Source organism: Copadichromis virginalis, unplaced genomic scaffold (genome assembly GCF_057382275.1).
Source record: "Copadichromis virginalis isolate Kocher_CV1m ecotype Utaka unplaced genomic scaffold, C_Virginalis_male_GT1.1 unmapped_scaffold_1, whole genome shotgun sequence".
In the NCBI taxonomy this organism is placed as follows: Eukaryota; Metazoa; Chordata; class Actinopteri; order Cichliformes; family Cichlidae; genus Copadichromis; species Copadichromis virginalis.
In genome coordinates, this window is record NW_028188589.1 from 2512355 (window position 1) to 2533145 (window position 20791).

Genomic DNA, 20791 nt, shown 5'->3' on the forward strand with positions numbered 1-20791 from the left:
ACAGTGGCCTGGAGAGTGGCGATGGTGTCAGAGTGGTTCGAGGCACAGTCCTGCAGTTCAGTCAAAGTGTTATCATGCCTGGCCACGTCGCTTTTTATGTCCGAAATTGAGGGCTGGATGCTCTGGTTCAAGGATGATATCTCGCCTCCTATGGTGGTAGAAATCTCTAATATGCAAGTGTCCAGTGCTAGTTAGTTAGTTCTAGTTCTAGTGGTTAGTGGGGCTTTATTTGATGATTCTAGTGTGTGTTACATTGTTGTCATATTGTTGAGTCGCAGAGCTGTACAGTGTTACAGTTTCTGTAGAGTCTGGTATAAGGAACTCAGATCCCTCTGTGAATAATGTTCACTGAAACTGATCTGTAGTTAATGAACTAGTCAGGATTTACACTAGAGAATGTTTCTGCCATTACATGGCCTGTATTTGTAGAGCGCTTTACTCGTCCCTAAGGACCCCAAAGTGCTTTACACATCCAGTCATCCACCCATTCACACACTGGTGATGGCAAGCTTGTAGCCACAGCCACCCTGGGGCGCACCGACAGAGGCGAGGCTGCCGGACACTGGTGCCACCGGGCCCTCTGACCACCACCAGTAGGCAACGGGTGAAGTGTCTCGCCCAAGGACACAACGACCGAGACTGTCCAAGCCGGGGCTCGAACCTTCCGATTACAAGACGAGCTGCCAACTCTTGAGCCACGATCGGCCCACATATTGTTGTCTTTTGTTGCAGACACCAAGTGTTGAGATCCTGTCTCAACCTCCTACATTCTTCCAGCAGGTTACACATTATTTTTTGTATTTGGAATCAAATATATGTGTCAGTTGGGCCTAGTGCAGGGGTCAGCAACCTTTAACACCCAAAGAGCCTTTTGGACCCGGTTTCCACGCAAAGGGTCAGGGTTCGGGAAAACACTGGGAGCCGCAAATACTTTGTGACATCTAAAATGAAGATAACACTGTGTATATTGTTTTTACCTTTATGCTTTGTGTGAACAACTACAGTGTGTTGCTTATGAAATCCATGAAGTGCTACAGAGAAAATTACATTTGATTTATGTAATGAACACATTTTGAGCTCTTAAAGAAATATAACAAAGGAAAGCTGAACTACAATGATCCATGTAGCAAACACAAACTGTTATATCGCCTTTGGGCTTTTGGAGCCTTGACCTGACTTTTAAAAAATAATTGGAAAAAAGCTCTATGCTGCTACAAAATGAAAAATAGATGTTTGCAAAATTCTGCCCAAGTATGTATTTTACCTGGTTACTGCGTGTGGCGGGCGTGGTCTGCAGCGCCGCTGCAGGGGAGGCGGACGCACCTGAGCGGCACCCGCAATCACGCCTTAACGTCTGTGCTCTCTCTGCTGTTGTTGGTGTGTGTCGGGCTGTGAGCTGCAAAGCTACAGCCGGCTGTGTGCGCACAGCAACCGTGTGTGTAAAGTGGTCAATAAAGAGATGCTGAAAAGCGCGTTCATGCAAACATCGTCGGGTCTGCCGTGATATGTTTACAACGGGACTTCTGCTCCTGAACCTCTGCGCACAGCGTCTGCAGGTCGGGGCTGTACGAAGTCACTTTATCTCTACAGGACTGTAAGCTGTCGTCTGTGAGGCGTGAGCGTGTTTGTTTGAACACAGTTCACGGTGGAGAACAGCTGCTGACATAATGTGGATCCCAAGATCCATAACTGGCCTACCTGGGGCTGAAAGTCTCCATAAATGCAGGCGTTTCGGCGGCTACACCGGCTTCCACGAGTGTGACGCTTATTTTGAGAAAATAATAGAATATAAATGTATTTTTATATTCCAATATCACAATAATCTTCCAATGTAGAACTACAAATTAAAAAAGAACTAACATAAATCAAATCCACTTCAGCTAAATACTTCTCATTTATTTCCATCTTACATGCTGTGACTGCAGCCATTCCCACATCTCTGTGAATGGGACTCATGGACATGGATCAGTGGTTGTTGATCAATGGTCCTGAGAATCTGCATAATTAAGATGAAGGAACGGAGCTCCCAGCCCATCGTTCCTGCAGCTGCTTTCAGTCTTTATGCAAATGTCCTGTTTGTAAGACTGAAACCTGCAGCTGAGACTGAAGACGTCACCTGATGATGACGACACGTTTCTCCCACAAAACGCTGCGTCCAGATGAACAGAAGCAACAGACTCACTTTCCTGGATGATTGAGATGCATCAAGACTTCATTGTGTGTTACTTCTCATTCAGCACAGACACATTATTCCTGTTAGGTCATGTCAGCTGTCACTCAGTACAAGCACAACTGTGAACAACACAAACTTCTCTTCAATGTGTCACAGAAACACTAAGTGTGAGAGCCTGTATGACACACAGGACAGACTGTAAGCTCTGCTGGCTGCACAGCACTTTGTAGCAGTTTTCCAACATGTCCTCCACCCGTGATGTCAGTGGTGGGACCCCAGTCACAGCACTCAGCACCACCTCCTTTAAATGGATTTTATAGCAGTTCCTCCCGTTACTCGGTGCAACGCTTCTTAAATGTGTTTTTGCAGGATAAAACACAGCAGGTGGTGTAGAGAGGACGTCAGCTGACGGAGCAGAGGGAGGCAGACTGTGGATAAATGACAGAGTGAGAGGAGAGCAACCATGACAGAAGCACAGGTGTGGCAGATAGAAGTGGCTTTATAGACACTTATTGTCAGTCCTCGTGCATGCTGTGGAAATAAGTGTCTGTGTCATGAGGTGACATGTGAGCTTATCTTTGGTCAATAAAGCTGAACGACCAGTTTTCACTTTGCTTGTTACGCTTGTTTAGTGACGTCTGGGTTTCTGTGGAGCCCGAATTTTGATGAGTTCTGGTGAAATCATCTGAGATCATCTGAGCATCGGTATATATATATATATATATACACACATATACATATATGTGTGTATATATATATATATATATATACACACATATACATATATGTGTGTATATATATATATATATATATATATATATATATATATATATATATATATATATATATATATATATATATACACACAGTCTCAGTTCCCCCAGCTTTCACTGCAATCCTCAAAGCCCTTCTGGACACGCTGGGAAACCCCTTCCTTACCCCCACTGTAACAAACAAAAGTCACAGTTCTATTACTTTTATCAGAGTTAAAATAAAAATGTGATTTATGTTAGCTGGCTTCATTTAGCAAACAGATATTTCTGTTTATACAGATACAGATATTAATACAGATATATTTTACGCATAATTTACCTCCTTTTTTTTTCCTAGATGGGAAGTCTATCCAGTTCACATTACAGTAATGCTAACACCCCTTTTGGTCGTCTCTCCTTACCTTCCAGCATTCATAAATCTGTTGACCTTCTTTGTCTGAGACCAACCACTACAATGCATCATCACCTATTTGTATTGGTAACTTACTTTACAACCTATTTTAATGGTTGCAAAGTAAGTTACTTGTGCTGTATGCAATTTTAGATACACAGAAAGTCTTCACATACTATATATGGCTGTCATAGTGTCCTTATCAAGGGCAGTTCTTCACTCTGCGCCGATGTCCGTTTTGCTCTGTCCTCCTATAAAAAGCATGAACATTTGAGTGTTTGACTAGTTTTAGATTTCCAAAAATTTGATATTTGTACAACTAAACATTTGAACTACAATTATATGCTATTGAGCGATACTTTTATGGGTAATTTTCGGTAAAGAAACTGGTGACAGAGTTGTAGGCTTTTTAAAGTACTATTAGCTAACCATTTGAACTGACTTTCAAAGCTGATTACCTTTTAAATTGCTGTGGATCAAAACCTCCAGTGGGAAGGCGGCCATTAGAAGAACACGCACCATTGAACCTGAAAATAACAAAAACAAACAAAAAACAGAACAATATATAAGAGTCCGGTAGGGTAATAAATCTCTTCTGAAGCAATATAGTTATTTTGGGTGAAAAACAAAACATTCCTCTAAAATATATATACTGACATCAGCAATCAACATCATGATTGTAATTATTTCCTTTTTAGTACATCTACTGCTGTTTGCATGTGTCAAGCACTACGACTGTATCTATGCATATAAATTCACCATATATATCCAGCAAAAATGTTTTGTTATAGTCAAAAGGAAAACAAACAAAGGCATTCAATCAGAGGTGAGAAATTAATTGGGAATATGAATTATAGGTGAACTATTCTTTACCTACTAGCAATCAAGCTTCTTTAACCAAGAAGCTTGAAATATTTGAATGTAAAATAAAATAAATAAATAAATAATAATAAAAATAACATGATGTAATTAAAATGCACAACTTACATTAAGGAAATCTGCATTTGTATCCACAGGCTAAAAGTAAAACAGTAAATGTGTTAGTGATAGTACAGGTATTTGTAAAAAAAAAAAAAAAGAGGCAGTAACTGTGACGCTTCTAGTGGGATGCTAAATGCAGAGATTTATATTTACAGTATAATACTGCATGTACGGGTAGCTGTGTTGTGAACTGTAACTGAATATTAGAGAATCTCAGAGAAATTAAATGTATTTATTTTTTGAATTTATCAATCATAAAACTGTGTGTTTTGAAGGCCTGTTACGATAACGACTTTTTGTTGGTCGGTATATTGCCCCATAAACAATTGCGACAAGTTATGTCATTGTCATTTTAAGACCATTTTATGTCTTTGAATGTATAATCATAATATAACACCATAATAATGCAAGATCTACACACTTTCAATTGACAAACCAACATCTAATTCTTAAAGTATTTAGATCATTGAAATTAGGAATCAAAATATTAGATACCTTAAAAACTTGAATAAATAGTAAGTTTTCTAACAAATAGAAAACAATGTTATTTAATGTTATTGTTTTGTTATCATTATATTTTATTTTTGTAAATATAATGGCACATAGATTACATCATCAACAATTATTGAGGTCATGTACATGTACTGTGTGTTAAGTCGATATATCGATTATTGTGATAGGCCTACTGTTTTGGTATCATAACGAGCTTGTCAAACATGCATGACCACTAAACAATGTCTAAGCAGTAGTATTGGTCTGAATGACAACAAACATAACTAGTGTTTTGGAAAATCTGTTAGAAAACAGTTATTTCAATAATTATGATTAGCATGTGACACAGACACTGCATAAAAAACTACAACAACAAATACTTACTTTAGGAGGATGGGGGAGGGCAGCATGAGGTTGAGACTTTGACATCTGTAAGAAACAAATTCATGTATTACAAACAAGTCACTTAAAAATACATTAATGTGGCAGACTGTTCCCTGTTCAGATGCAGTGTATAAGTACAATCAGGGCTGTCACAACAATGGGGTGGGGCCAAGTGGCTGCAACCCTAGGTACAATGTGCAGGTATATATAATTACATATAATATATGTGAATAAAGCAAGAATCTGTTTAGGTTAGTCACTGTGCTGACTGATGCTTGCTAGGTTTATATGATTGCAAACTGCACAAAAACAACAACAGCAACAACATTAATGACAATGACAAACAAAATTACTTACATTTATGTAAATCTCACATTAGGAAGATCTGCATTCGATTTCATGGGCTGAAATAAATAGGCAGAAACATTACTGCTAAAAAAAATAAAAAACAAAAACTCTAAAAAGCCTAAAAATGACTTAAAAAGCAAGGAAATGTGGAACATTGTAATTAGCGAACATTAATAAAGCATAACTGTTCTTTGTTTCTAACCTTGGTAAGTACTCTGTAGCCAGAAGGAGAGGTAGGATTTCTGTGAAAGCCAAATTAAATGTGAATAGGCTTTGATAGTTATTGAGAAGGCAGAATAATAAGAAAAGGCAAAAGTACGTCACAATATAATTAATTAAGTTACATATTTTGATTACCAAATTATGGAAGCGTGGAGCTGCCACCCAGGCAAAAGAAAAATAGAGCTGTATCACGTTATGACGTGAAATGTTTATTGTTCTAACATTATGCTTTTCATGTTTGTATAATACAGTGGTTCTTAACCTTGTTGGAGGTACCGAACCCCACCAGTTTCATATGCGCATTCATTGAACCCCTCTTTAGTGAAAAATAAAGTGTGTTTTTTTTTTCAAATTAGACGTAGATATGTTTTTTACTGGTGCACAAAATGAGCCGTGCACGTCACAGCGGAGGCTCTGCCGAACCCCTGAGACCAACTCACCGAACCCCTAGGGTTCGATCGAACCCAGGTTAAGAACCACTGGTATAATATAATATCACATTATTATAATATACATAATTGTCACGTTCGCACAATATTGTACGGACGTGATAATTATGTACATTTTTCGTACAATGTTGTTCAAACATGTTGTTCAAACATGATAGTATATTGTTAGAACGATAAACTTTTCACGTTATAACGTGATATACTTATATTTCTCTTTTGCCTGGGTGGCAGCTCTACGCTTCCGTTCCAAATACACGAGAATAAAGTAATATTATATGGGAAAAGGCACCTGCTAGCTTGATGATGGAGGCTTCTTAGACTGGCCACCCGCCTTGGCTTCTTGTCGCCACTCCATGAAATAAAGGTCCGTTTCCTCCATGCCGGCTAATTATTCATCCTCATTAAAATCTCGTATATGTTCAGTTGGCAGAATTGAGAATTTTACATCTTCCAACCACTTAATTAACGCGAACATAATCGGCTTGTTTCTTCCCGTCTCCTGTATCCGGCCGTTCCTCTCGCTGTCAGATTTCGCGCCTCAGAGACGTCGTTATTTTTCAAAAAAAAGAAGAAAGAAAGAAAGAAAGAAACAGCAACAACTACTAAAGAGAGTTTTTGCACGTTCATTGCACATTTGTGGGAATGTTTAAATATTTAATTTTTATTAATTACTTTTCATTAGATCTTTATTTTTTAAACCACCGTGGCAATGCACATGCGCATACACTCCTGCACGCAAAGGGCTTTGGAGTTGACGTAATGTCGCAATGCATTGTGGGAGCGCAGCACCATCTTGGCAGGTCACGAATCAAAACAAGTTTGCTACGAACCATTCTGAAACGTAGCTCAAAAGAAAATGACGGTATAGAGACAGATTCTGTCCAGATGCAAAGAGACGGTACTTGATTGTTGAAATGTGGACCCGTATGAAATATAGCCGTGGAGTAGAAACCCTGAAGACCAAACCGCTATTGACTTAGCATGATCTACTCTCATACCTTGTCTGTGGAGTCAGAGCATACATGGCGCACCAATTTCGCAATTATAAATCTCTGGAGGCGCACATCCAATTCACCAAGGACTGGGTACAAGATTTGGTTATTTTTAAGCCTCCACGTTGTGAGTACGCCGTCATTCAAGCAAAGGTAAGTCAGCTTGAGTACTGCGAGTAAAATGCGTTTGATTCCCCCCAACATTCAAATTAGTGCTAGCAAAAATTCATTCGTGAGGGGGAAATTACAGTGAGAACATGTAGAGGCTCTGTTAGAGGGATAACATAGTGAGTTCAGTGCATTGATGTGACATTGTCCTGAAGGATTTAGTTATTCTTTATGGTTAAAGAAATTGCCCTAATTAATTCATATTTATTATAAATAATCCTAATTACACATCTTGCTTCCTTGTTTGTGTCCTGTGTCACTAAAAATACATTCTGTTTTAGTTTTATACATTGATTAATGACCTGCAGAATCTGCTTGTCATATTAGGTGTCCATAGTTGTCACTTAAAGTCGAACTTTATGTTTTCTCCCTCTTGAAAGTGATTACATCCTTGCATTACATACTTTAGGTTCATTTTTTGCTGATAGGTTTCTAAAAAGAAACATGCAGATTTAGAATATAACATGCAGCGTTCTATAGATGGATACATAAAAACACTTTATTTGTTACATTTATGATAAATGGATTTGAAAGTAAATAAAACACATTTGTGTCGGCCTTGGCTCATAGTTCTTGTCTTTAAATGAACTTTGTCTGTGTGTGTTTCAGGTCCTGCACTCTTAAAGACTGAATTGCAGCATTGCAGCCACAGGTCATTGTGAGCATCACAGGGAAGGTTGAAGCCGCCCACTGCAGCTGTATGGCTAGAGTCGTGGAGACTTGCAGCCATGTCACTGCTCTTCTGTTTAATGTAGAAGCAACAGTGAGGATCTGTGGCACAAGGACTGTTACAGATGAACCTGCATACTGGGTTTTGCTGGGTAATATGACCAAGATACAGCCAGAGGTTGGCCATAAGATAGACTTCTCCTCTTCAGCTGCCCAAAAAAAAGGTTCTTGATCAAAACATAGACAGACCATCTGTAGTGACAGGTAAAAGAAGCCATCCTCAAAAAAGAAAAGTTCCACCTGCTACTGTGGAGGAGTTGGATCAACTGATGGGACAATATTTTTCCAAGCATAGTTCTGTTCTGAATAACCCATAATGTTTTAATTTAGGGGGCCATGTAAATACTTTGCATTTACTGAATATGTACTTACTAAATACCACTGTTCAAAAGTTGAATAAAGAAACAAAGAAATGTTTGCCTATTTTTAATTAAAAGCACTTTGTCGAACATCACATCAGTTACAATGTAGAAAAAATGTTATGTATAGTTTACAAATGACAAAATGTTCACATAAAATCATGACAGCATTTGTATAATATCACCCACTACTAGCATTCTGTAATTTACTGTCTCTTTTGAAAACTTATCACTTATCACATGGAGAAACCTTTGGAATGCAAGCATGCTGATCCACACAGGTATGCACACAGGTGTACACATGGGTATTCACAGACGCGGACTACAGCTTTCTTGGCTGCTGCCTCAAAGCACACTGTGCGCTGTCTATCCTGCGTGCTGCACAATATCGTTTATTATTTAGTAACTATTGATATCTATGGCTAGCTAGTTTATTGTGATGGTGCTTTTTTTTCTATTATTATGTTGCTCTTTGTTGTTTGCTGTCTCCTCTGTTTGTTTGTTTTTCTCCATACAGGTGACCCAGGAGTTTTTTTTTGTTGTTTGTTTTTTTTTCTCTCTTCCCCCCCTTCTCACCGTCTCTTCCCCCCTTTGGTTTTCTTTCTTTCTCTCCCTCTCTTTCTTTCATTCTTTCCCCCTGTCCTGTCCCACAGTTATGTCTGTCCCGTTTGCAACTGAAAATAAAATAAATTCATAATTATAATAAAGGTCAATCAAATGGACCAATATGGCAAGGCCATGATGATCCACTTGGTAAAATAAATCCACTTGCCATCTTTCTTGGCCTCAAGACAACAATTCTGATGGCTATAGATCCAAACGGGACAAAAAAAAATAAAAAAATAAAGTAGTCTCAGAATAGTGAATTAAACCAACATTTATTGTTGATTTTTTTTTTAACAAGAAAAACATTTTTCAACTGAATAAAAACAATGCCAATAACCAAAATAAATAGAAGCGTACATGAAAACTACACAGTCCTTCACCTTTCTGTCTGATTTTTTTAAGGAAAACAGTTTTTCATTCCACTAAAAACAGGACAAACCCACCAGCATGAACATTAAATAAACTATTACAATTGTAAAACAAAACTCATTTACAAAATGTAATAATTATCAGTGGGTCCCAGGAAATAGAATGTGACATGGGATTTAGATTTCCGTTACCAGGATGGTCGGGTTCAGCGTAGTCTTTATCACCACCTGTCAAAGACACATCATCAATATTCATGTTTGCTCAGGTTATTCACTTGTTCACATCTGTCTGAGATCATTCATACTGTTGTATGGATGTGTGTACAGTATGTATATAATTATCAGCTATGTAAAAGATATCTCTGTTCTTACCTAGTTGGAAGTCCTCCATTCAAACTCAGAGAGCCGCTGGAGGAAGGTGGTGATCCGAGGGCTGATTCTTGTAACCTTCCTCTTTACGACACGACCTGTCTTGCGGCTTGTACCAAGTTTTGCAGGGCATTTTGTTCCCATGTCTGGATTGATCCTCACAAAGAACCTTTTAACGGAAAAAAGGCTGCTTTAATTTCAAAATTAAAACATACGTTACAGCAATCACCTATATGTTTCTGCAACTGTAAAAAGAGAAGGTGAAAAAAAAAAAAGAAGAGAAAAAAGGAAAAAAAAAAAAAAAAAAAGAAAACTTATCACTACATAAACAGCACAAGACTTAAGAGTATTTAACAAGAGCATTTTTCCCTGGTTTTACTACCACACTGGGGCACATGTTCACCAAAACGCAGCAAACCTTTGCCATCTTATCCAGGAAGGTCACCTTTTTACCCACACATGGAAGAAGTAATCTGATTGGCATGGTGGTATGTAGCATGTAGTTTGAAGCAGGGATTTCGTAGTGCCCCATGTGTAGTGTTGGAACCCAGTCAGGATTTGTTTCATTCATTTCATAGGCTGGTTTGTTGCAATAATGCCAAATAATTAGCAACTCTATAAATAGAAGGTAGTTCTGCATGTTTGTTCTAAGTTTGTGCTATGATCTCAGAGCGCATTGAAAATAAAATTAACAGGCTATAAATAATAATATGAACTTATTTAGAACTTACCTGAATGAAAATACTGGAGCACACCAACAGATATCTGTGGCTGGTAGAGAACTGAATATCAGCTCGTCTCGCAGCTGCTATCCAGGCTAGACGCCTTCTTTTGGTAACATCCAACACATAAGCTCCCTCATGATGCTTCCAGGTGAGGAAACAATGAAAAGAGAGCCTGTTTTCAAGCTTATTCCTTTGTCGGTAGTGCAATCTAACATTACAACCGACCACACAGCAAGCATTTGTTTGGCCTGCTAATATGGCGCCTTGACCAAAAATCCTGGCTACGCCCCATCCCGTAAGATCACGCTCCAGAGCCCTATTAACGTACGGATCTAGAAAGAAGACGCTGCATTTTTAACTCTGAGGGAGATGGAGAATGAGCCTATTTCCAAAACAGTGGAGTGTGTTCCTTTAAGTACTAAATTGTATATATTGTCAAAAACTAAAGTGTACATAGCAGTTGTTGTATCTTGTTTACTGTATCACTGACAGATAATTTCAAAGTCAATGAACGCTACATTATAGTGAGATATTGTGTAATGTGAAATACTGTAAGCAAATGAATAAACAACCTAATTCGTGATAGACCTTTGACTCTGTTTTGTTTGAATCCAACTGTTTTTTGCAGATGTGCATAAAACATGTTACTTTTAGTATTGTTATCATTATCATCATTATTGCACTAAATATATTTTAAATAAAGGATACTTTGATATACATTCTACTGTAAGGTTGGAAATGTATTTTCTTCACCCTAAAATATGTTTTGAAATGTATTTTGGTTTCAAAGAAATATATTTTCAATTTCAAAAATATATTTTTTTGGAGCATCACAAATACAAAATATATTTACCATATATTTGAAATATATTTTGGCCAGGAAAAATGTATTTTTTTACCGTATGGGTTTGCTGCTGCTGACTTTGAAAATCACACCAAACATGGAATCAAATATATCGACTCGGCTTAGACTACAGAGAAGCTCGGCACTGCTCACAAAACTCAACACAAAAGGCTTTTTAAAGACAACAATCACTTTGACAGACACACAAACACGACTGAGTACAGAGCAGCTGCTGGTTTGAAGCCACAGAAATGTCCAAATGTTTAAACACACTGCAGCGTTGCAGCCGTGATGCATTTGTGCTGCTAAGGCCACACACATCAGCTGCCTTACATTTTAGTACCAGTTCATCTCTGACCATGGCAGCACAGTCTTTCCAGTACAGTGATGTTGGTGGGGACAGTGGGGACTGATTGTTCATTGGCTGTAAGCCGGTCACATGGACGTTTAACTGGTGCTTTGATTGCTCTGTAGTCTGTTGTGCCTGTGAGCTGCTCCTAAAATGAGACAGATTATAATTGTCACCATTCTGTTAATGACTCTTATTATGTGCGCTCTCCTCCACTGTCACACTAAACACATTAAACCTTTATTTTTGTGTAAAGTCAGGATTTATTGGCTCTTCTTAAAAGCGTCATGAAGTGCAAAACTCAGCAAACATTATACAAAAGTAGATTTAGAAGCTGAACTGAAAACATTTAAAGTGACAGTCAGCACAAATCCAGCTGACATCTCCATCCAACCCAAGTCTTCATTTAAAGTCATTATAACTGTGACACACGTTTGTTACAGTATTAATCCTGCCTGATGCTGCAGGGCCAACATCATGAAACAGGCTCAGCATTTATTTCCATTATGAAACTTTATCATTAAAAACAAACCATTGTTCTGCAGTCGTCCCAGGACTGTCGGTCAAACGTTCTCTCCACATGTTTAAGGCTGAGCTCACTTTATCGTCTGCCTGAAGGAGGAAAGCAGATGTTACTAAACATCACAATAAAACATATGAAATGGGTGCACATGAGGAACGTCTGCACTGTTAAAGCCATGCAAACATCTTCACACATGAAGCAGCAACACCTCTCAGTTTAGCAGCAGCTGGTAAAAGCCACAGTGATCCTGGAGCCTCCCTGAAGGACTCGTTCATCAGTAACTGTCAGGAGGACGATTAAACCTTCTGCACACGTCCTGTAGTTACACACTCGGGAGGAAAGACGACGTCCTCGCTCTGCAACATGATCTGTGTTTCATCCAGGACGCTCAAACACAGACTGGTTTCCAAATATTAGACGCACTGGTTCTTCATGCGTTTCTACCTGAGCACTCAGAGTCATTTCTACAACAGGCCTCCTTCACCTGCTGGTGCCTCTGTTTCTGTGTTTGGCTGTTTCCATCAGTGCCTGATGTTTGTGATCTTTGATCTGTTCTGAAGTCTCTCTTTGTAACACAAATGTTGTTTGGCTTCTTTTGCAAACAAGGCAAAAGAACTTTAATGGATTCATTTGCTGATCTTACTGTTCTGATGCAAAGCCGTCCTTTCAACGCTTTAGAAAGAAAACCAAACAATGTTTTTAAAACTTTCCCAAAATGTAAAAGCTATTAAAACCATAAACTTCTGCTCCTTGATCATGTGATTCTTCTTCTAGACTGTCTGTAATTGTTATTGCTGATTGTCAATAAAGTTGTTTTTTATAAGTTATGTTGTAAAGGAAGCTTGTGGCGAGGGAGGAGGGGCGACTAAAAGCAGGTTCATATAGTGGGAAAGTCCTCAGGTCATGTGAGGATATTTACTGATGCGTCAACACTGTCAGATAAAAGAACGGCTGCTGCATTTGTTCTCCCACAAATAAGTTTGGTGATGAGTAAAAGAATTACAGATGATGTGGCAGTTTATACTGGGAGCTGGTAGTGATGTTACTGGCTTGAACTGGGTGGAGGACGCACTAATATGGAGGTATGTGGTTTGCTGGGACTCTAGCAGCGTGCTAGTGAGCACAGGTGATATGTCTTCAGACTCTAGGCAACATATTGTTTTTGATATACTTCATTTACTGTATAGAATCAAACACAGAGGGATAGAAGTGGATTTCTTATGGCTCCCTGTGAATATCGGTGTTGATGCAATGAACAGGACGATAAGTTTAAAAAGGTGCAGCAAGAAGAAGTCGTGCAGGTTTGACTATAAAATACAGTGAAAGTGAGGTGAAGAGTATAATGAAGGTAAAGATGAAGGACGAGTGGCAGGCACACTGGGACAGAGACGGGAAAGGCAGATATTATTATACAGAAAACAGTCGTGTAGAAGAAGCTGCAGCAGAGACCAGGATGGAATCTGGAGAGTCAGAGTTGGTCACACAGGCTTGAATAGCACACTTAAAAAGGTAAACATGACACAGGAAGTGTGACTTCTGTGGACCAGAGGAGACGTTTGACGGGTTGTTAGCGTCGTCAGGATGCTGGATGGAAACGCTGTGCCTGATAGGATGATTACAGGCTGGACTTTGTCTTCCTGTTACAGATGGATCCAGGCCCTGGATGACTGCTGGACACACATGACCCACACTAGGCTGCCTTCATCCATCCTTTCCTCCTTCACTGAGACTCAGAGTCAGCATGTATGTATTTATCAGTGATTTGAATCCTTTCATTACAGAGTGAAGTTAAAGTAGACGTGTGAACACACTAATAAACACAAAGGGACACAACTACTACTCCATGATGGAAAGCTGAAGTATTACACAGCTTTATGAACCTCCTGTTATCCTGGTAGACGAGTACAGCAATAAATCTTTTACTTGAACATCTTCTGGCTCCAATAAGCTTTGAAATGTGACCATGAAGTTAGAGACACACTGACTGAAACCCACAGCTGTGACTGTGGATCACATCCACACACAGTGTAGCTGCTGTCTCTGTGTGAGCCTTTGCACTGCTGCTCGCAGCACCGTTATATCACTCAGCGCTCGCTGCTGTTATTGAATCCACTTTTTACTGTCCGTGCAATCAAGCTCCTCTGCAGAGCTAGAAAATATCTTCGAACCAGTTTATGTGTTAGGGGATCCTTTGCAGCTGTGACTGTTGCCTCTGTTTTTGTCCTTTGGTTCCTGGGAGCCTTTTACATTTCCATCAGCAACAAATATCTGAACAGGCTTTATTGTAGGAAATACAGGATTAAATAGTTGTCATTATTTATTAGATGTTGTTAAAGATGATCAGATGCTTGTTTAGTTTAATGCTGTGGCTTCAGTCAGCATCACTGCGCTGTATAGTTTTATTTTTCTGATCCTTCTGTTAAAGTTGCTGAATAAAAGCTGGTTGGTCTGCACCTCACCGCTGCCTCGAGCCTCCTTCTTTAAAGCAGCAGAGGCTCTTCATTCAGGTATCACAGCTCGAGTTGTTCTGCAGGAGACCCAGAGTACTGTCCTTGGTCCATAATGACATTAACTTTGATTCATGTCAACATGAAGCCTGAACGTCTGTGATGAACACACTATCAGCATCACTGACATATTTCATCATTTAAAAACACTTCCTGTCACCGTGGTGGTTACAGTGACATCATGCAGTTTGTGCTTTGACCTCCAGAGGGCGACAAATCAGCACAGACAGAGAGCTCCATTCAAACTTTGCTGCCATCAGGAATAATTCTTCAAATATAATCATCAGTGTTTGAGCAGTTATGATATCAGGGACAATCTAGACATGTGTGACAATACTGAACATGTCACATGACACACCTCAAACATCATGTGATCCACTCTCAGTCTGCACTTTCAGTCATGACTTCATGAATTTATGATCAGTTTACTCCTGAAATATTCAAATGCTGCAGGGTGAAGAACAACAAAGTGCTGACACATGTTTGTGTTTCAAACAAGAAAACCAGCAGAAATAAATCATCTTTGGACAACATGACAGAGATTAGTGAGTTTCCAAGTTGCACTTGAATGCAGCACAGACAGATTCTGATGTTCGTGGTTGTAAACGTGTCCTCAAACGCCGCTCTGACTCTTTCCTTCCTGCTCAAAGTTCCTCTTTTCTGAACTTGGTGTTTGTGCCTGACGCTGATCGTCTCCGTGTGGAGCTCCGTGTGAAGGTAACGTTAGCAGTGTGTAATGTTTCCTGGCTAACATCAGCTGTGTGCAGCTCAGTTCCAGCACAAATCTGCCGCTCCATAGTTCACGGTAACGGACTCATGAGGTCGACCGTTAAACGCTCTCCCGCCATTTTGTCTGTGTGCGCGGATGTGTACGTTTTTGTTACCACTGTCATCTCATCAATAGCCTATTTGTAAAAGATCTCTGTTCATAGTTTAGTTGGATTTTAAAACTCTGTAGTTGGACAGTTTTATTTTGGACTGATGCTAAAATTCTTGCTGATTGTTTCTGTCGAGGTTTTGTACTTGACATCCGCCATTTTGGATGTGATAAGCTGTAGAGAGTGCGTCCAAAAAGAGAAACCAGAAAGAGAACCTGTTTTATTAATAACCTCTTGCAAATAGAAGAATATGAAAAAAACAACAACAAATAGGATAAAACCTTTAAATTACTTGAATTTTTAAAATCACCATCATCTGTTAACACAAATTTGATCATTTCAAATTTTTGTTTTCATTTTCTCTTCCCAGTTACTTCTTTCTCATTCTCTTCATTCTCCTTGTCACCTTACGTCTCACTCCTTAACTGAAGTTATAGTTCTAACATAAGAAGTCCCACCAACGTCCTTTATTTAATCTCTGTGTTGTCACAGTTATTATCATCAGATCAGACATGAGACCCAGACAACAACATAAGTTTACAAGCTAACATCATGTCAGCTAACATTAGACGATAGCATCATAAACTTTAAATTACTTTGCCTCTGATCAACAGTTTGATTACATTCTCACATCACAAGTTTATTTGCTAAGTGTGAGTCCGCCCACATTAGATCCACTTTTCAGCAGGTGGAATAATTTGTAGTATATAGGTAATACATCAACAATGCTGCCGTGGCTAAGTTAGGAATATTTATAATGTCATTTCCAAAACTTGCATATGATCTGCAATTTGTAGCAGATCTACTGACTGTCACAGAGCAGCTGGAGCAGTCTCGAATGCAGGTCAGTCCACTGCTGCCCCCTGTGGCCAAGTGCCATAGCTACTGCTGGATGAACTCGTGACACATCTGCACCTGTTTCTATGAACACATTGAGTCTGAGTGGCTGCACTTACACTGGTGCATTCAACATATTGAAAGATGGCAGCAATGTGGATTGTCAAGACTCAAACCAACCGTTGAGCAAAGACAGCAGCATCACTTGTTTCTGTTTGTTATACAGCCAGATTTACTCGTGACACACATGTGCAGCTGCTTTATCACCTATTCTGAATTTGTTTCAAGCACAATACATTTGTTACACATGTTGGGATATTGTGTTTGTTTTAAATGTTATATACCTGTGTGGTATGTGACTTGTGTTGCCATGACGCCAGGTCTCTCTTGGAAATGAGATTTTTAATCTCAATGAGATTTTTTTTTACCTGGATAAATAAAGGACTAATTTGTAACTTTCAGTGTTTTCCGGTCTTCCAAAAGAAAAAAAACCTTCAACTACATGACATGCAGTTGTGTATTTGTTTTCACCTTATCATACACTTGAAGTTTTACAAATCACCACTTCTTTAGTGAATATCATTTCAGTCTCAGACAATCTCGTTTCTCTTACAGAGGTTGAATGCACCTTCTGCGGATGGCGGTACCACACAGTGTGCGTGGACTTCCCCTGCACAGAAGGCAACTACAAATGCTGTGAATGCTAAATAAACAGAAACAAATGATCCCTGTTGTCTTTGCTTGATGATTGGTTTGAGTCTTGACAATCCACATTGCTGGCGTTGCATCTTTCAATGGCAGCAATGGCAGGTATCAGTGCTCAAACCTTTTGTGTTTGTTTCCAACAAGTTGCCCACCTCGGGAAACAAAAATGTGTTCTTTTACTTGTCAGATGAACATATGAGCCACTTTGACTCTTCAGTGCAGTGTGGAGCCTAACAAAGATCTGTTTTGTGTCCCAGCTGATCAGCAGGAGGAGGAGAGTCTGACGGAGCAGCAGAGGAACATTTTCAGCTACTTGGACTCAGCTCAGCCACTACAGAGGAAACAATGAGCTCAACACAGAAGGTGACAGACAGAGCAGGACCATATGACCAAAGATATTTATCACCATATACATTTGAACATTTGCCATAACGATGTAGCTGACGATAGAATTGACACCAGACAAAATACTTTACAGCTGCACAACTTTATTAAAAAGCCATCAATGTATTTTCACTGAAACAAGCAGCTGTTGTTTATGTGCATTAAAGTTATATAAAAATGTAACAGTGCAAATGCAAATTGCTCGCTGACAGTTTAACCAAAAGGCGTTTCCAGTGGAAACTGGCCGACACATCCTGAGCATAACCATGTATAATATCCACTAAACTTCAGAAGAGGTTATACAGTCGTGGCCAAAAGGTTTGAGAATTGCATAAATATTGGAACCTGGAGAAGTTGCTGCTTAAGTTTTTATAATAGCATTTTGCCTGCACTCCAGAATGTTATGAGGAGTGATCAGATGAACTGCATCGTCCTTCTTTGCCATGAAAACGAACTTAATCCCCAAAAAGCCTTACCACTGCATTTCATTGCTGTCATCAAAGGACCTGCTGAGACCATTTCAGTGATCGTCTTCTTAACTCAGGTGAGAATGTTGGCGAGCACGAGGCTGGAGATCATCATGGCTGTATCCCGATTCAGGTTCTGCAGCTTTAAAGTCCTCAAGGGCCGCGTACTCAAAGGCCGCTAAGGCCGAAGTGCGAGGCTCGTAGGCTCGTGAAATGGGACGTCTAGCCTCCGTCGCGCTGCCCAGGTTGCCTAGCAACCATGATACTAACAGCTGGAAACGTTTCATACAGCTTTGTTTGACAGAAATGAAGGAGAACATATTTAGTTCATTTGTTTCTACATGAGCTCTGTGTGATTTGATGAGTATCTGAGGCTGAGACCACAGGACTGTGAAACATGATTGTTGGGCTTCATTTCTGTGCTGAACAGTCGTTTAAGATTAGCTGTAAATAACAATTAGCTGATGTTGTTCATGAGACTAAAGTCATCTCACTGTGGTAATGTAAATATAATATGGCCAATATTATAGTTATTATATTAATCACTTCACTCACAGACAAGTATCTGTGACAGTGTGTATACAGATGTATCATATATAAGGGACAAATATTGTTCATTTAATATGTTGGTACTAAATGTGGCTCAATGCTTACATATATGTGTAAAAAGCAAATGTAGGAGCTGTGATAACTGTGTCTGATAGAATGAAGAGTAGACCGATATATGAAATATTCCTTTATTGGGTGAGAAAATCAGACCATGTCATAACTGCTTTAAGTCACACAGAATAGATATCAGAGCCTTAAACAGGCTGACTTCTGCTAAATGGGTCAAACTGGGCAGAAAGTCTACAAACACATAACATCCTTATAGAATATGATGTAACACTATAGATCAACTTAGCTCAGAATACATAAAGCATATAAACAGTTACAGCAATATGATGCAACAAACACAGCAGCTACTGATCCAAAATACTCAAAGCTTCATAGAACTGAAACCAACATTTATTTTTAGCTCCATCCTGCTGCTGATACATACTTTAGGTTTCTGAACATTACACTTGTTGCTGCCTTTCATAGTGTGTAACTTGAAGGCCCTGAGTACTCTGAGTACTTTCTCCCACACTGGAAACACTGGGATGATCACATTATTTGAACATTACCTAATAAGACTGATTCAGCACAGTTATGTTAAACTTTCCTAGCAGTCCTTCACAAACAGGGAACAGTCTGTCTATTCTCTCCATCTGTCAGCTGCTGCTGGCTCTTCCTCCTCCTCTTCCTCACACACTGTTGAGTTTGTCCTGGTGGATCATCAGGGCTGCAAAGCCTCACAGATGATGTGCAGCAGTGGCTCCCTCAGTCTGTCCTCACTCTGGACACTTGCAGTCGTCACACATGGAAATCAAATGTGTGATAAGCTGCAGGATTCAAACACAAGTGTAACTTATAAACACATGTTCATACTTTTATTCCACAATCAGAGAGAAAGAAACAGAGAGAGAGTGCAGGACAGACAGACAGGTGACAGTCTCAGGTGTACACACTGCTACACAACAGCACCAGAGAAGCAGGATTTAGTGTTTGTGTTATTACGAGTGTAAACAAGAAGAGTTCCAGATGGTGCAGTGGACACATGTGTGACTGCTGTGATTAAAGCATCTTTCTTTCAGCTTAACGAGTGAACCGTCAGCTCGTTCAAACACACGTTAAAGTGCGTTTGGCTCGACACCACCGAACAGAGGCAGCAATATAACACAGCTCACATTAACAGTGCAGTGAATCCTGCTTGTGCCGTGATGTTCAGGGCTGCAAACCGAGCAGCATCACTGACTTTCAGCTTGTTGTGTTTGTGGATATATGACTGACTTTAATTATCCACAAAATCATCACATTCTCTGTCAGATTAAGGTCGACTATTGAACGGCGTATATTTTAAAGGCTTTAAAACCAAGTTAACGCTGAAAGTACAAACATCACTAATGTCACATAACTCTGCCGACAAGGCATAGCTATGGCTATGAAATGCTCTTTGTGTATCACTTCTTCATTATGAAAGATGTCATTAATGCACTAGTAATGTCTCATCTGGAGTATTGTTCAATCATTTGGTCAGCAGCTAATAAGACAGATCTTAACAGACTTCAGTTAGTCCAGAATAAGGCGTCCAGATTAGTGTGAAGATGTTCATACTATACTAATATTGATAACATGCATAATAACCTTTCTTGGCTTCCTGTACAGGCTAAAATATTCTATGGCTTACTTGTAGTTCTAAAGAAAGCAATTCTGTTAAACACACCACATTTATTCTGCTCAGCTGCAGTATCCAGATGAAATACATCATCATATTACACAGTTTTCAACAAGCTGCAATTTAGTAAATGCTCGAGTTAAAAGTAACGTTTTGTAAAACTGTTACATTTAGAGCAACTTTTAAGTGGAATAAGTTGCCTTAAAAAAATTAGAGAATTATTCAAAACTTCAATGAACACTTAAAAGCCGATTTACAGAGCTTTTAGTTGTTGTAAATATTGTAAGACATGATTTGTTTTTGAAATTTGTGTAATGTGCCTCAATGTTATTGATATTATTATTATTATTATTATTATTATTATTGATTGCTTATATTTGAACAATTGTGAAACCTCACTGTGGATGTAAGAGTGAAATTATGTGGATATCTTGAATCCACTTTATTGTGTAATATTTTATGTGAGTATTTGACGGAAGACGAGCAACATCTGTTGTGGAAGCTAACGGGG

General features: G+C 39.1%; 1 protein-coding gene and 1 long non-coding RNA gene across 2 annotated transcripts in view; one reads left to right on the forward strand and one right to left on the reverse strand.

Annotated features, from left to right (window-relative positions):
• The window catches only part of LOC146679523 (uncharacterized), a 241879-nt gene that overhangs the window by 200353 nt on the left and 20735 nt on the right, over window positions 1-20791 (forward strand). The gene's annotated exons all lie outside the window — the stretch shown is intronic.
• LOC146679533 (uncharacterized) lies at window positions 3284-6757 on the reverse strand. The gene is made up of 7 exons (XR_014918638.1): window positions 6503-6757; window positions 5745-5784; window positions 5552-5598; window positions 5195-5239; window positions 4325-4354; window positions 3796-3864; window positions 3284-3588 (listed from the first exon to the last, which is right to left on the reverse strand). It is a non-coding gene; the product is annotated as an uncharacterized LOC146679533 (long non-coding RNA).